Genomic DNA, 17,643 nt, shown 5'->3' with positions numbered 1-17,643 from the left:
ACTATGGGAAGGGAAGCCCAAGCCAGGGGCCACATGTCTCCCCGAGTAGTGTATTATTTGTTTGAGCCATCAGCATTCTTTTTCGTGGTTGCATAGTATTCTCAAGACGGCCCTTGACTCACTGGACCACTGCCCTGGTGATGAACTCCCAGGTTCTCATGCTTTTTGCAACATGCCCCACTGAACATGCTTACACACGTGTCTTTACACAAAAACGTGGCATTTCTGTTGGATTAATTCTTATAAGTGTAGAATTATAAATGTAGTCATTATTTTTCAAATTAATGTTTCTTATATTCTGTGGACATTGAAAGACATTGTGAATATAAATGAATAGTATTTTAAGCAGCTGTTTAAAAAGCTGTGGTGAAGTACACATCACATAAAGCTTGCCATCTGAACCGTTCGAAAGTGTACATACGGATCAGTGAAGTTATGTTCATGCTATTTGACTATCACCAGCATCCATCTCCAGGACTGTATCTTCCCAAACTGGAATCCCACACCCATTAAACAGTAACTCTCCGTTCCCCCTTCCCCAAGGGAACTCCCTTCCTACCTTGTGTCTCTATGAGTCTGGCTGCTAAACAGTTTTCCTCGTGTTGTCACGGAAGTCATCTGCACAGGAATGAAGGTTGAAGGGCTAAGAGATATTTCTGATTGGGAGCTTGAGCATTTTTAAAGACGGGTGTGAGCAGGGACTGGAGACACGACCAGTGGTAACAGATCGCATTTTTCCAGCACGTCCCTTGGGCCCGTCTGCCTGTGCTGCGCGGGCCGTGGTTCTCACCCCAGCGGTGCCTTAGAATCACCTGGGAGCTTTGACAGGCGGATACCCAGGCCAGGCGTGGCACTGGACCCAGGGATCAGGACTTTACAAGGCTCCAGATGATTCCAGCGTGGTAGGCAAGGTCAAGAACCGCTGCTTCTGGAGGACAGCTGCATTTCATCAGCACCCCATCTGGGGTAAGGATTATGATTATTCCTAACTGACAGACAGGAAGGCAAGTCACAGGGAGCGAGGCATTCTCACCGCCCAGCGCACACCCCTGCTGCGGTGATCTCACTGCTGCCTCCCTGGGCGTGGAGCAGGGCAGGGAAACAAGGCCCTCGGAGGAGGCTGCCCCTGCCCCTTTCTCTGCCCCGTGTGCTCCCGGCCTCGCGAGCCTGCTTTCCGATTGTCCAAAACCCCCCGGTCCCTGGGTCTCACGCTCGGAGTTTGCCTAGGACGTTGTTACCCTCCATCCTCACGTAACTCATTTCCACTTATCCATCCCCTCATCCCCTGCTCTAAAGTGGGCCCCCGTTCTTTTCCCTTGGTAATGCTAGGAACAGCATGTGATCATGTACCTATCTGTTTTGATTTCCCAGTTGCCTGGTACTCAGTAGGCACTTGCTAAATAAGATGAATGAGTGGGAAGAAAGCAGTAATGAACAGGAGCACGTGAGCTCTGTGAGGACAGGCGGCAAGTCCCGAGAGCTGGCTCCCTTCTCCGACGGTGGTGAGGAGTAAGCGCAGACATGCGAGCGGCATGTTCCTCAGGGTCGCATGGGAGGCTTGGACCAGCTGGGTGTGATCCTGCTCAGAACTGGGTTAAACTTCTGAAAATGGAGACAAGTGGGACCACAGAGCTGTCCCCTCCAGCCTGCCGCACAGCTGAGTCACCTGGGGAGCTTAGGGACGAGTGTGGCCTGGGTCTTTGGTGGGAGGCGGAGGTCAGAGGGGCCGGGGCGGGGATGCTGCGGCAGGAGCAGGTGGGAGCTTGCAGGAGGCCGGGTCGAGGCCGTCCCAGCTTGTGGGAGCAGCACCCTCGGTCAGACCAGAGAGCCCTGTGGGGTCATCGGGTGGTTCCTGTTCACTGCTATGGGTCCCATGCTTTGGGGGTTTCTCAAATTTTGAACTTGATTTTTTTAATTTAAAAAAGTTTTTATTTTGTTTATTTATTTATTTTTTTTTACCAAGTAACCAAAATAAAACATGCCTGATTAGATAGCCCACATTTCAACAGGCTGGAGACCACCGGTGCCCTAATGGAGCTTCCAGGGTGGCTCACACTGGGGCGGGGGAGTCCCCTGCCACCTTCTGTCTATTGGAATTTCTTATAAACGTGGTATTGGTTAGAAGCTTGGAGTCCAGTACCTGTTTTGCTCAGTGTTCAGGCACAGTCTGCTGTCAGGCCACTACCCAGATGCCCACGCATGCCCTTCGTGGGGTTGGCGGCTCTGTCTTCATGGCCCAGTGTCCAGTTCGCTAATGTGGGATGTGTCGCCTGGTGGAACTGTCCCCTGATATTTCAGGCTTCTTGCAAGTTTTGGGTGCTTCTTGCTTGATTTTTATGTGTGATAAGAAACGAGCAGTTGTTCAGTAGCATGGGAAGCCAGCACGGCCTGGTGGTTCAGGTATGGAGCCTGGACGTGCGTCCCAGCTCTGCTGTGTGCTGCCTGTGTGGCCTTGGGCAAGTCGGCTAACCTCTCTGTGCCTCATTTCTTCATCTTTTAAGTAAGGATCATGGTAATGGTGTTGTAAGGCTTACACAAGTAAAAATATAGGTAAGGGGCCGAGAATAATTACCATGTAAGTGTTTTCCATTGTTTCTAATATTATTTTAATGACTCTTTGAAACAAAAATTTTCTGCCACTGTTTCAAATTTTGTACGTACTGAACTCATGCATTCTCAACCAGAAAGGTGTTGCCCCCCAGGGGGCAGAAAAAAAAATCTCACTATGTGGTGATGGTTCATGGCTCTCCAAAGGGTCACCGTGCATGGAACCGAAGGGTCAGTTGCATGGAGTATCTGGTATTAAGATTCCTGGTGGAGGGGGCACAATAAGGCAAAATTGTCTAGCAAGTCTCCTTGTTCAGGGGCTGCGGGGGAAGGTGCTTCATAATGAAAGAAAGACCAAGAAACACTGGTTTTAACTAGGGACCATTTTAAGATCCGAAGGGAGTCTCCTAAAAGCCAGTTAGCATTTTCTACCACCTGTCTGTAGAAATCAAGATTTTTCTCAGCTCTGTGCAATTAAAAACAGGAATCAGAAATAAGCGGCTAGGTGATGTGGCCAGTTAGAGGACAGCTGTCGGCCATAACCGTGGGTGTCAGGGCACAGCGACACACCTCTGTACGTCTCCCTGATGGATCTGGTTTTTATGTCGAGGATTGGCAGCCTCCTTAACACAGAGGTTTCCTCCCCGGCGAGTTTCAGCAGCCAGCTTTGTGGCAGCGCTGCGGCTCCTGCCGGGTGGGTGGCAGGTGGGAAGCAGAGCCCGCGCCGGGGCAGTGGGTCCCCCTGGCTCTCGCGGTGCGGGCAGAGCAGGGTGCCTCTGCCCAGAGCTCTGGCGGGCAGGGTGGCGGACGTGGAGAGCGACGTGCGGTGTCCTGCATCTCTGTGAGGCTGTCTGCGGGGCTCCTCGGGGAGGTTCAGGCCCCACGTTCCGTGCAAGGAAAGACAAAGACCTTCTTTATTGGTACAAAGGCGGGTGGGGTGACTGAAGCCCCCAGATGGTGTGCAAGCTTGAAAACCCAATCAAGTTGACCAACAACCTTCAGTTACAGTCACGTGGCATCTCCATTACTCCCGAATTTCCCGTTTGGGGTTTTATTAGCTTTCAGTCAAAGGCGACATTGTGAAGAAACCCAGGTTAGAATTCAACTTTTAAAACAGCTCAGTGAGAAAGTGGGGACGAAGAGCCAGGGAGCTGCACAGAAAATCTTGGAGAGGTTACTCAGCAAGCTCAGACCCAAACCAGCGCGGTGTGCGTGCTCCTTTCGAGGGAAGGGGCAGGAGCGCCGAGCAGCGCCCCGGGGGAGGGGAGGGGGCTCCCCGTTCCTGGTCTCTGGGGCCTGGTGGCTCTCCTGATCGGGGAGGAATTTCCCACGGGCAGGGGCTGGGTGGGGGCCCAGACAGCCTCCCACAGATGGACTAATGAACAACACGCACTGGCCATGACTTTGCCAATTGGAAACAGCTTTGGGGCTCCGAAACCAACGTGGAGCCTAATGCAGACCCGACGTGGGTTTCACCAGCTTGAGGGAAAATCATGAAAATCAGACAAGCCGTGTTCGAGGTCTGCGAGCTCCTGGACGGGAGCTTGCCTGAGATGAGGAGGTGGAATAGCCTCGTCTTCCCACCATCGTAAGAAAAGCTGGTTTGTCATCAGGGTAGGGACGGGATGGTTCCGAAGGTGAAGCTGGTGGACTTGAGACTTTGCAGTTTTTCCAGACACGTTTCCATCCAGCCTTTCTGCCCCTTGTACCGACAATACTCAGGTTGAGTGGATGTTTCTAATGGTTCCTTCTGTTGGAGTAGCTCGAGAAAGAAGTGAGCTCGGTTCCCAAGGACTCAGTTTTAATTCGATCCCCATTGCAGCTCACTATGGTGACCTCGGTGTGTGTCTTAGCCATTTTGTACCTCAGAGTCTCTGTCTGTATGTAAAATGGCAACCTGCTGATCTTTAAAAAATGTATATACATATACAGAAGACACAGTAAAATAAAATCCCAGTTTTAACAACCAGAAACTGTGAGCCATTTAAACTCTTGTTTGTCTCATGTTTATGAGAAAGGATAAAATGACAGATACCTAAACCAACACCAGGGACTTTTTTGAAAGCTCAAATTCTAGGGCAGCCTGTTCTCAGTTTTGTCTGCACATTAGAATCAACTGGGGAACTTTTGAAAAACACTAGTCCCCAAGCTCCACCCCAGACCAATTAAATCACAGCCTCTGGGAAGGAGGTCCAAGCGTCTGTGTGTTTTTTAAAGTTCCCCGCGTTATTCTAATGGGCAGCCAGGATTGGGGACCATTGTTTGGGGTATGCCAGTTGGGTGTAAAGATTCAGGCTTATTTCCAGAAATATTGTACAAGATAATTTTTTCCTTCGTTCCTTTAATGGCTTGAAAAGAAATCCTGTTTATTTATTTTATTGAGATATAATTTGCATACCATAGCATTCACCCTTTTATTAAAGTGAACAATTCAGTGGTTTTAGTATATTCACAGAATTGTGCAACCATCACCACAAATTCCAGACCATTTTCATCACACCAAAAAGAACCCCTACTCCATTAGTTGTCACTCTCTCTATCTCCTCCCTCTAACCTCTGGCAACCACTAATCTACTTCTCCATGGAGTTGCCCATTCTGGACATTTTGTATAAATGGGATCATACAATATGTGGGCTTTTGTGATTGGCTTCTTTCACTTATCATAGTGTTTTCAAGGTTTATTCATATTGCAGTGTGAATCCACACACAGTCCTTCTTTATGGCTGCACAATATTCCACTGGGGGGATATACCACATTTTGTTCATCCACTCATAAATTGATGGACCTTTGGATTGTTTCCACTCTGGGGCTATTATGAACAGTATTATGAGTACTTATATTTGTGTATAAGTTTTTGTGTGTATATTTTTAATTATCTTGGGCATATACCTAGGAGTGGAGTTGCTGAGTCGTAAGGTAACTCTCTGTTCAGACGTTTGAAGAACTGCCAGTCTGTTTTCCAAGGTAGGTCCACCGTGGTACCACTAGCAGTGTACAAGGATTCCAATTTCTGTACTTCCTCGCCAACACTTGACATTGCCTGGCCTTTTCATTATAGCCATCTTGGTGTGCGGTGGTATCTTGTTACAGTTTTTTTTTAACATTTTTTTATTGAGTTATAGTCATTTTACAATGTTGTGTCAAATTCTAGTGTAGAACACACTTTTTTAAAGCTGTGCAGCATCTTTTTATGTGCTGATTGGCCACTGGCCTGTCTTCTTTAGAGAAATGGCCATTCAAATCTTTCACCTTTTAAAATTGGATTATTGTCTCTTTATTAAATTATGAGTCTTTATGTATTCTGGACACTAGATCCTTATTCGACATATGATTTGCAAATATTTTCTCCCATTCTGTGGGTTGTCTTTTCGTTTCCTTGATAGTATCCTTTGAGGCACAGAAGTGTTGAATGTTGGTGATTTATTTTCTCCTTTTGTCTTTTGTGCTTTATATGGAATATCTAAAAACCCATTGCCTAATCCTAGGTTATGAAAACTTATGTCTGTGCTCTCTTCCAAGACTTTTTAAATTTTAGCTCTTAGGGTTGAAGTCTTTGGTCAGTTTTGAGTTAATTTTTCTGTATTGTATGAGGCAGGTTTTATCATTCCAAAAGATTAAGGGTCCAGCTTCATTCTGTGCAAGGTAGTTTGATAATCTTAGAACGGTAGAGCAAGGGACTTGGGAACCCCAGCCCACTTACTGTAATGGCAAGGAACCTGCGGGACTGAACTATTTCAACTGAGGGGCAAATGCTGACTGACTCTGGGGTCCTATAGAAACCTGAAATACTTGCTGACTCTCATGAAAGGTTAGGGTATATTCTCCACTTTCAGTGAATTTTAGTAGCATTTCTAACATTTGAAACCTAGCACTTATCTCTGAGGTGTTACGTGCATCTTAACACCAGATTAACTAAAATGACCAGAGCACCGCATGTCCCTGCCACAGATGAAATGCCAACTCAGTATCATGTTTAAAGATGTTCATTCTTTTTTTTTATTATTATAGTCGTTTTACAGTGTGTCAAATTCCAGTGTAGAGCACAATTTTTCAGTTATACATGTACATATATATATTCATTGTCACATTTTTTTTCACTGTGAGCTACCACAAGATCTTGTATATATTTCCCTGTGCTATACAGTATAATCTTTTTAAAAGATGTTTATTCTTGAGTAGCTGGACAGCCGAGAGTAGCTGAAATGCAAGTTCAGATTATAGATACATCAGACTCAAACTAAGTGGAAAATTATATCATGAAAGAAAATTAATTCCCGGTGGATTAGCATGTTAAGAGGTTAAAAAACTAAGACACTTAAAAAAGTTTTGAAAAAGATGTTAAAGTGTCTTGTAAAACCACAACAAGGGATAATGATGCAATAATAGACCAAAGGAACATCAGGGAGAACTCAAACAGGTTCAAGCACGTATAAAGGAAGGGATGGCTTGGAATGGGCGGCTGGAGCCCTACTTCATACTGAAGTCAAATATATCGACTGGATTAAAGATTTTCTTCCATCATTCTTTTTACACTTAAGAGAGGAATGAATGCAAATTGCAGTAGAACAGTCAAACAGCACAAGTACAATGAAATTCTGTCTTGACCCTCTCCTTCCTCTCTCTCTGCCTCGCTCCAGTACATGCCATACTCTCAGCTGTTTGGTGTGTGTCCTTCCAGGCTGGTTTGAACATGTACCTACAGTGGACCCTCTGTGTCTGCAGGAGACTGATTCCGGGATCCCCCATTATGGATTCCAAAATCCGAGGATGTCCGAGTCCCTTATATAAAATGGCATACGGGCATACCTCGCTTTATTGTGCTTTGCTGTACTGCACTTTGCAGATTTTTTACAAATTGGGTTTTTACAAATTGAAGGTTTGTGGCAACCCCGCTTTGAGCAAGTCTGTCTCTGCCATTGTTCCAAGAGCATCTGTTCACTTTGTGACTCAGTGTCCCATTTTGGTAATTCTAGCAATATTTCAAACTTTCTCATTACTGTATTTGTTATGGTGATGTGTGACCAGTGATCTTTGATGTTTCTATGCAGAAAGATTATAACTCCCTGAAGTCTCAAATGATGGTTAGCAATTTTTAACAATAAAGTATTTTTAATTAAGGTGCGTACATTGTTTCAGACATAATGTTATTGCACACTTACTAGACTACAGTATAGTGTAAACACAGCTTTTATGTGCCCTGGGAAACAAAAAAAATTGTGTCGCTGGCTTTATTGTCATATTTGCTTTATTTATTGGAACCAACCTGCAGTATCTCGGAGGCACGCCTGTAGTATGTGCGTATGAGCTATGTGCTGCCTCCCTCATACTTCACATCATCTAGGTTACTTCGAATACCTACTACAATGTAAATGCTATGCGAATAGCATTTGCCCAGTGTGTGGCAGGTTCAAGTTTAGCTTTTTGGAACTTTCTGGAATTTGTTTTTTCCCCGGAATACTTTTGATTTGCGGTGGGTTGAATCCAGAGATGTGGACCCCAAGGATATGGAAGGCCGACTGTATACAGCAACTGTGTATTATTTTGTGTAATTTTTTTAACACAAGGAGGATCATATTACTCATATTCAGCAACTTGTGTGTTTTTTCCCACTCAGGGTATCTCAGAGACCTTTCCAGATCAAGTACGTATGGGTCAACCTCATTCTTCTTAACTGCTCTGTTCCGTTCTATAGTAAGGATTACCTTGGAACCGTTCCCATGTTGATAAACGTTAAAAAAAAAAAAATCCTTGTACTTGTCTCTGTGTGCCTACAAGTTAGTCTTTCTCTAGAATAGATTCCTAATGGCATATTTACTGGATCTAATGGTATGTATGCATCTTAAATTTTCATAAATTCTGCCAAAGTGCCATCTAAAAAAAAAAAAGCTTTCTGTAAATGGACATGTGAATAGAGATGACACTTCCATTAACAGTATGGGAATGATTTTCCATACTCTCAACAGCGTCTTAAATTTAAACTAATTCAACAGGCAGAAATTATGCCTCATTTTTTGCGTTTTCTTTATAAGCAGAAAAAAAAATCTTTGTTCAAGGTATTAGTTTTTTTTCTTTAATCTTTGCATAGAAAACCAGCTGGAAGTGAACAGGGTTGGGAGAACTTTCCGCTTCCTAAATTTGAGTCCTGTTTCAGGTTGTCTGAAGGTAATATGTGTATATTGACTTTGTAAATTGAAAAACAAGGATATTTTAAAAGCCAATATCAAACAAAGCCCCCCTTAAAGGTGGTTTACTTTTTCTGTCTCCCTCTCAGGGCAGAGCTGGCCTGGAGCTGAGGGCAGCAGGAAAGATGTGCATTAAAAACCTTTGTTTTTTCCTGCAGCAGAGGCTGCACACCTCTGTAGGGGCCACTGTCAACCACAGGCTGAGTATTTCGAGTCTTGAAATGATGCATTCATGTAAGGACAGATTGTGTGTGCCTGTGCATCCGGGGCGCTGGATATATTGACAGAAGAGGTTGGGAGCAGCAGACAGGAGTGTATGGAGTGTATGTCAGCTCCTGTCCTTTTATTTTTTCCCCCGGTTTGTTTTGTTTTGCTGGGGAGAGGTAATTAGGTGTATTTATTTAGTTAGTTATTTTAGTGGAGGTACTGGGGATTGAACATGGGACCTCATGCATGCTAAGCATGCTCTGTACCACTGAGCTATACCCTTCCCCCGGCTCATGTCCTTTATTCCATTTTTTTCATATAATAATTTCCAAGTGGTTTTTCCAGCTCCTATGGGTTTTTAAAACAGTAGACTTCATGTAAAAATTAAACGGTATCACTTTAGTTGGAGGCTGGAAATGATAAGTCATTGATAAGGACAGTCATCCGCTTGGATGCTTCCTTTTCTTGGTTTGAAGTGCACAGCCAACCTTTTATTAATAATGACAAAGAAAGACAGTTCCAAGTGAAGGAAGGCACAGCCACCTGGGGGCATTAATTTGCTCCTGTCGGGCTCCTGTCCTCTGCCCGGAGGGTTTGGGGCAGAGGCCCTGGTGGAAAATGAGGGCATGTGGCCTGAGGGTAAGCCATCTGTTGGAATTGCTTCCACCTTGTGGGAAAGTTGGTGGCCTTTCTCGCACCTGCACAATACTGACTTGCCTTGTTGGTGGCCCTTTGTATCACTGAGACCTTGTGCGTTAGTTTTTGACCAGACAGGCTCTGCATTCCTCCCTGGCCCGGTGGGGCTGTGTGACCACAGAATGTGTCAATGGGTTAGCGGTTTTGTGCCAACTAAAGATTCTGCTAGAAAACACTGAAGATGACAGTGCAAAAGTTACAAGAACAGTCATGGTTCTATTTGCATTTTGGGGACCAAACAGGGATCCCCGCCACTTATTGATTGACTGCCAAGTCCCGGGCTTCAGAATGGGTGCTCTTCAGAAGGCATCATTTCATGTAATGTTCTGGAAAATCAGTTCCAGAGCTTGTAATCCCACAGCTAGCTTGAGGCAGGCACCGGACTGAGAGCAGGATTTGTGCTAAACCAGACCAGGCGAAGTCTTTAAACTGAGGTTCCTTCATCTCATTAAACTTGTTTTCAGGCTCTTTCCTGGGCCAGGCACTAATCGTGGTGCCGGGAATCCAGAGTTAATGCCTCCCTAGAGGGAGCTAATAGTTCAAGAAGGAGATCCTCTTTCATTTTATGCAAATTAAATTGTTGCATGTGTTGTAATTTTAGGAGGAGAAAATTAACCCCAGGAAACAAAAAATAAGAAATATTTTGCTCTAGTGAAAAAGAAAACCCAGCCTTCTAAGTAAGGATTTGTCTTTAAGACTACGCACATTGAATTCGGTTCCCTAAACCTGAATGTTGACTCCACTCTCCAGCCAGAAACGTCATTCTGAACAAGGAGGGGAAAGGTGGGAGGGGGGTGGATTCTTTGACCGAAAAATGTTTTAGCCACATTGACTCCTCATTCCAAGGTTTTCTCAGACATTTAAGAAGTACCTTCGCTGAGGCAGAAACAAATGGGGGGTTTCAGCCCATATTTTGATAATGAATTTTAGTCCTCTTTTATGATTGGTGTGAGAACAGACACTTCGCGTTGTCTATTCCCTGCTTCTATAAATCCTGTAAGCAGAGTCGATGCTTGACTGGCACTGATTGAATTCCAGGTCACCGCCCGTCTGTCTGCCTGATGTGGGTGGACGCCTTCTTGTCCTTCATGCCCGTGTCTTCCTCACTCACGTCCACCAAGCTCCTCCCATCCTGGACCGTCCTGACTGCGTCCCTTTCACTCCACTCTGCACCTGGGCACCCCCCTCGGCCTCCAGGTCTCAGCTTACGTGCCACCTTCTTTGGGGAACCTCCCTGATCCCCTAACCTGAAATCGGTCCTGTGCTTTGCGTTCTCATAGCCCCTCGCCTGTCCTTTTCAGGCGCTTATCTCAAACAGAGCTTTGTATTTTGTGTGCACACATCTGCCTGGGGTCTGTCCCTCCAGAAGCAAAAACCCACGTCTGTTTTGTGTCTGTCTCTCTCCCGTTACATAACATCCATCGTGGCGTCTAGATCATGTGGGTGGATGTTTGGGGAGGGTGGTGGATGGACTGATGGGCAGATGATGGGGTCCTTCACTGGGTCCATTGACCTGGCAGGCACTTTCGAGGGACTGGGCATATAGCAATGTGGAAGAGGTTAGCTCTCAAGTTCTTCTGGCTGGGGGGGGCGGAGACAGTGAGCACAGTGACACTGTGTGTCAGGTGTTGATGAGGAAAATAAAGCAGAGCAAGACGCGTGGAGAGGAAAGACGGCGATGCTGTTGAACGGTGGCGTCAGGACAGGCCTCACAGAGGCGACGCTTGAACAGAGACTTGGAGGAGGTGAGGGGCGAGCCATATCGAATTCCTCGTTGAAGAGCTAAATTCTTACCATTCCGTGTTCTCCAGGTGGCTTCTAGGTATGTGTTTGTCTTGTCACACACGCAGCTTTAGTTTTCCACGTGTCTGGAGCCGAATATAGTTGGCCTTCCTCATCCGCAGGTTCCGAGCAGGGGATTTGACCAACTGCGGGTCGAAAATATTCGGGGGGGGGGGGGGAGAAAGAATTCCAGAGAGCTCCAAAAAGCAAAACTTGAATTCACCGCACAGTGACAACTATTTGTGCTATTATTTGTGCTAAATATATATATATTATATATTTGTGCTATATACTATATATACTATATAATAACACTGACGTTGTATTAGCTATTACAAGTCGTCTAGAGATGAATCAGAGTGTGCGAATACGCCGTTTCATGTGAGGGACTTGAGCATCCATGGATTTTGGTTCTAAAACCAATCCTCTGTGGATACCGAGGGAGGAGCGCACACAGAGTCCAGTGGACGGAGAGCCTTTGGAATGGTAGGATCTCCCTTTTTTGTGGAAGGGACAATTCCAGGAAGAAAAAAAAAAAGATGTTTATGGGCCACATTTTTGCTATCTTCAGTTCATTTTTTATTATCTTGAGGAAGTGACTCATTATTAAAAGAAAGTTGAACTTTTTTCTTCTTCCCCTTGGGAATCAACACGAAATCAGTAAGAAGGCGACTCTGTCCAAGTAATCTGGGCCTGCAGGTTCGGCCCCATGTGTAATGTCATTGATTTCTTTTTCCTCCGTGTATTTTACGGATTTTACAGTAGTCATTGAAAAACAGGGGCAGATAGTTCTCTGAATCTAAAATGTACCACTGGGTGAACAGGTAAACAGGTGGTCTGGTTAGGAGAGCTTTTGCCAAGCGGGACAGGTGATGTGTGCATCCAGGCCACCCAGGAGAGACCTGGGGCGTGAATAAGGAAGTCAGTCCCCAGGCAACAGCCCAAAGCAGGAGGGCGACTGGGGACCCCAGTGTAGGGCCCACAAGTATAGCTTCTCCTTTTTTTGCGTGAGGCTCTGAGAAGCCAATGGCGCTGTTCTCTCTGGGCACATGAATGAGACGAGGAGACTTAGCTCCGTGCATCCTCCGTGGTTGGGGGTGGGGGCTGCAGCGCCAGGAGTTGCTGGCCAGCCTGCTTCTTCTCCTGCCGTCTGCCCACTGCCTGTGCTCCCAAAGGGAGCTGCTTCAGCTCTGAATGTCCGGGTGGGCCTCTTGGGTCAGAGGAGGGAGCGGGGAGCTCCAGGGAAGATGCTCAGGGGCTTCAAAGCTGCAGAACCGTCAGGACAGTGATTCTCGAAGTGTGGTCCAGGGAACCCTGCTTCAGAATCATCCCAGCTGCTTGTTGAAATGCAGATTCCTGGGTCATCCCAAGGGGCAGAAGGTGCGGCCTCGAGATGGAAAGGCTGTCTCCAGGGCCGACACAGGGAGTAGGTAATGGAAGCAACGCCTTTGCACAGAAACCTACTGCTGCAGCTGTTGCATTTCCGAATTATGGATGATTTCTTCCCCCAAATGTGTCCAATAGGTCCAGTCCTGCGGAGGCTACTTAGCAGACCTGGGTGGGGGCTCCAGACAGGAAAAACCAACAACGTTGACGGGTTGGGAAACCCACTTGCCTTCTTTGAAGGGATCTCCATTTGAGACATGAATGTCCCTTGTAAGAGAGGAGGCGTTTCAGTCTCCATATACCTAAAATCCTGGAGAAGGCGAGAGTCTAGAAGGACCTGTCCTGGGTTGTGCCCGTGGAGACAGGACACAATCTTCACAGATCAGTGTTGATTCAACATTACTTCTTGGATCCTAGCACTGTGTCAGACCTGGTGGGGGACCCTCCCAGCCGTGTGACCATTACTGCTTCCTTATGGTGATGTCAGCTCTGCCCCTCCCCTTGCCTCCTAGGAGGTCCCCCCTCCTGCCTGCCCCCTTCTCCACACACGCTGAGTGTCCCCATCTCCCTTCTGGCTTCTCCCAGGAGCTGCCTGCCCTGCTGGGGAGGCTTTGGACCTACCCAGGCTGAGCCCTACAGGGTCTCCCCTAGGCAGGCATCTCCAGCGGTGCCTTGGAGTCGCTGCCAGGTAGACAAGACAGACGGGCCTTCTCCTTTGAGGAAATGACAAGTGCGGAGAGCTGGGGAGGGAGAGAAGGGTTACATGGGTGTGGCAGCCAAGACAGTAGATTGGAAGACAATCATGGTTTGCTGATTGCTACGTGGAAGCCCAAGAGGGTCCAGGGAAACCCACCATAAACCATGAGCCACAGCCGAGACACCCGGAGGAGTTTTCACTGGGCCATGGAAGGAAGCATCCGGTGGCAATGTGGAGGGCTGGGTTCATCCAGGTTGGTCCTGACACCCTGTCCTTGTCTGCTGGGCCTCTTCGTTCCATGGGGGTGACAGAGATGCATCAACAGGGCTCTTAACACCACCACTCTGGAGGGGTTGCCACAGGCCAGACAGGGCCCTGAACACGCACAACAGCCCTGTGAAGCGGTGAGCACGGTCAGCACCGAGCTCATCGCCCCCATCTGACAGGTGGGAGACTTGAGTGTGGAGAAGCAAGGAGACTGGCCCCAGGGGGCCACGCAAGGCTCCCCTCCACCCTGCGCTGCCTTTGGCCACACAGCACGAGGGGCCTGTCCCCCGAGACACTTTGCTTTTCCACTCTGGGACCCCCACCCCTGGAGATTTAGCCAACATCACTGAACAAGCCTTTGTCTCCAGGGCAGTGTCCAGTCCTCGAGGCAGACGACGTAGCCCTGAGAGCTCTGAGAACTTAGGTGACCAGGGAGCCAAGTGCTTTATTATTTACTGAGAGCTTTTCGAACATAAACAGTTCCCTCATTCATTAATGTAAGAATTGATTTCCCTGCCTGGAACCACAGAGATAGAGCGCATCGACCTTGATTTACAACTGCTCCGTGAGCTGGAAGGAGCTGGAGGGAGCTGGAGGGAGCTGGAGGGAGCTGGAGGGAGTGGGCATGGGGCTGCCACCACCGCCTGAGACTTTTAGTAAGAGACTCAATGCCTCTTAACCCTTCAGGGTCTTCCTTTGTTTAGAAAGAATGAGGATTACATAAGCCGATATATAGAAGAATCTAGAACAAGTGTTGGCACATATTAGGGTTTCTAGACAGTCAGGCTCTCCCCTGTTCTCCCCAGAAGGACGAGAGGCCGTGCAGGGTTTCACGAAACACGATGGCCTGTAAGACCTGCTCTCTGTCCTCGCTTAGCTTGTGATTTAGGGAAGGAGGGCTCTCTGCAACCACAAACATCGGGACTCCAGGCCTGCAAGGAGAGACCCCACGGAGCGGTGCCGGCTTAGGGGTCGGAGGCGTTATTCCCGGCAGGCATGGCCTGTGCCCACTGGCCCAGTCCCGTTTCAGACATGACTTGGGGCTGGTACGGAGATTTTGCAAAGCTTGAAATTGTCGGTGCTCGCTTTGGCAACACATATACTGAAATTCGAACGATACAGAGATCAGCGTGGTCCCTGCGCGAGGATGACACGCAAATGTGTGAAACACCCCATGTTTTTCTGTGTGTAAAATAGAGAAACAGCAAGGTCCTGCTGTAGAGCACAGGGAACTGTATCCAATACCTTGTAACAGCCTGTAATGAAAAAGACTATGAAAAGGAATATATGTGTATGACTGAATCACTCCACAGTACACCAGAAATTGACACAACATTGTAAATCGACTGTACCTCAATGAAAAAAAGAAGGAAACTAGACAATTGGAGAAACTTGAAAAACATAACCTAAAATAAACCAGCATTAAAAAAATAAATAAAATAAAAAATAAGCGTTCTGATCATCAGACAAGCAAAAAAAAAATCATATAAAAACCCCAACTTCAAGCTTCTCTTGAAAAATCAGAGGTGTAGCAAGGCTGGGCTCAAATTCCTGCGGGGTGACAGTTGGCGGCCTCCCTCCCTCCCGGTTTCCACGCCCACTCCTCCTGCAGAGCTGTGTTTGGTTGGGGCCACAAGCAGGGCTGGGTTCAAACCCTGGCCCCACCACTTAGCATCGGCCATGACCTTGAGCAGGTTACCTGACCTCTCTGTACATCCTGGCAGTGACGGTGCCTGCCGCACGGGATGATTATTATCATGGTTTCTGTTTATTATCACGACTACTCTCCGCCTGGCCCTGAGAAGTGTTCACGTGTTTGACCCCTGGTTCCGAGAAAGGACGGCTCATTGCAATCTGAGGTCTTGATGTTTTTTTGAGTTGTCTTTTGAATTGAGTCTGAACTGGGAGAGGAAGGAGAGGATGCCGGGCCGGGGAACAGCAAGAGCCAAAGCTTGGAAGCAGGAATGTGCAGGCTGCTTTGAGTGGCTGCAGACCCACATACAATCTTCCTTCCACTGCCACCGAGAGCTTTCTCACCTGCTCCCGTGTGACTTGCACAAGGTTTTGGGCCCAGGTGCTCCTCACACCTTCAGCCCCGAGGAAGGATGTGCTCACTCACAGGTTGGGTACAGGCATTCCTCCTTTGGATCCGAACACCACCCGCTGAGCAGGCTGTGGTGTCAGGGTCACCGTGCGGTCCAAACAGACTTACAGGAAGGGTCTCCCGTGTCAGTTACCAGGTTAGGAAACAGACTGGCCTTTAGAAACCCCCAGGACTAGAACAGGACAAAACTTGTCTCTCAGCAGCAGAGAATGTTTGGCTCCAGGAGGAGTCCCAGAAGGGGCCGAGGTGGAAGGAGGGTGTGTCTGCTGAGACTGGAGCGCCCAGGAGACGCCTTGAATGGGAAGCCTCCAGTCTCCCCGTGTGCCGGGGGCAGGGGAGGGCTTTGAGGGCCGGGTGTGTGGATGGGCCCCGGCTCCTTTTTGGACCCGAGCGGCAGTGACAGAAGACTGCACCGGGCTTGGAAACGCTGACCTTGAGAGTGGCCTGCATCTGTGTCAATTTTCAAGTTCTGAAATTTCCTAGGGGTCCTCATCACAGATCAGCAGACACAGGCCTACAAACCAAGAACACGCCACACTTCCCCTGTTCGTACCCCTTCGATCGTCTCTTGCATCTAGAAGTCATACCCCAAAATACCCTCTGTGGAGTCCCTTGCCCCGCTGTTTTATTTGGAAGGGAGCGTCACTGCATTTATGTGTCAGCCATAAACGCTTGGACAAGAGAATGAATTCCTGAGGATCCGCCACTTCCGGCTGGCAGCATTAGATCCCTTGGAGAGCCCTGTGTCCCAGTGTGCCAACAGATTTAGAATTTTAAAACAGTCATGGAAACAAACAGGTGCTGAGCGCAGCTAAAAATAACCACCCTGGGAAGGGAAGTTGGGGCGGCGCCAAGGAGTTAAGGTGAGCAGCAGTGCACTTCTGGGGGAGGTCAAGACTGCGGCGGAGAAAGCCAAGAAAGGAAAATCCTGCCCCTCCCTCCCGGTGCTTTGCTCAGGACGTCTTCCTGTTGTGCTGGCCTCTTTACATCATCTCCACCGCAACTTCTTGCAACCCCATGCCCACCCCCAGGCCTGGTGGCTTTCCTGCCTAGACTTCTGAGTGAAAGTCCCAACCCTGCAGGGAGCCCATGTGCGTGTGTGGCGAGTGGGCAGCCTCTTCATGCGCTGGTGGGAGGGCTCCTACTGGGGTGGTGAGAAGGGTGAGGGACAGCCCAAACCCAGAGGGCACTCGGAGCCCAGACATTCCAGCCGGTGTCATCCTGCTCCTCCCATGAAGAGCCCCGGCCACATCCTCCGTGCCCCGCTGCACTTCCTGTGGAGTGAAAGATGGTGGCTGTCAGCGGGTGAAGGATGAGGGTGACAAGTGGGGTAAACACAGCTTGTTACTACCAGATTCAGTTACTGGCAGTGCTCGAAGACAGATGGCCAGGGGCTTGTTTGCCCCTTGAGGACAGGGCATCTTAGGCGCCATGAGCAGGGTCCTGGGAAGAGGAATTGCAAATGCCACGGGATTGCCTTACAGAGCAAAGCTGGTGTAGCGGACAGGACTGTAATGCAATGTCAAGTTTTCATTCTTGGTAGTTTTGGTTTTGATTTTTTCATTGAAATATAGTTGATTTACAATGTTGTGTGAGTTTCTGGTGTACAGCATAATGATTCAGTTATACATATATAAATATATGTTCTTTTTCATATTCTTTTTCATTATGGGTTATTGGCATTGTTGGTAGTTTTTACTTGGGAGTGTGGGTTTCACCCTGAGAATAACCCAGACTGCTCAAAAGGTGCATCTTTACACCAGAGACACGCTC

General features: G+C 47.8%; 1 protein-coding gene and 1 non-coding gene across 2 annotated transcripts in view; both read left to right on the top strand.

Annotated features, from left to right (window-relative positions):
* Positions 1 to 17,643, top strand: part of TCF7L1 (transcription factor 7 like 1) — a 143,035-nt gene that overhangs the window by 55,012 nt on the left and 70,380 nt on the right. The window lies entirely within an intron of this gene.
* On the top strand, positions 14,845 to 14,948 carry LOC116285933 (U6 spliceosomal RNA). Its single transcript, XR_004195701.1, has one exon. It is a non-coding gene; the product is annotated as a U6 spliceosomal RNA (small nuclear RNA).

The sequence above is a fragment of the Vicugna pacos genome, chromosome 28 (assembly GCF_048564905.1).
Source record: "Vicugna pacos chromosome 28, VicPac4, whole genome shotgun sequence".
Classification (NCBI taxonomy): Eukaryota; Metazoa; Chordata; class Mammalia; order Artiodactyla; family Camelidae; genus Vicugna; species Vicugna pacos.
Note: the sequence above shows the minus strand (reverse complement) of the source record. Positions and strands in the feature narration are given on the sequence as shown.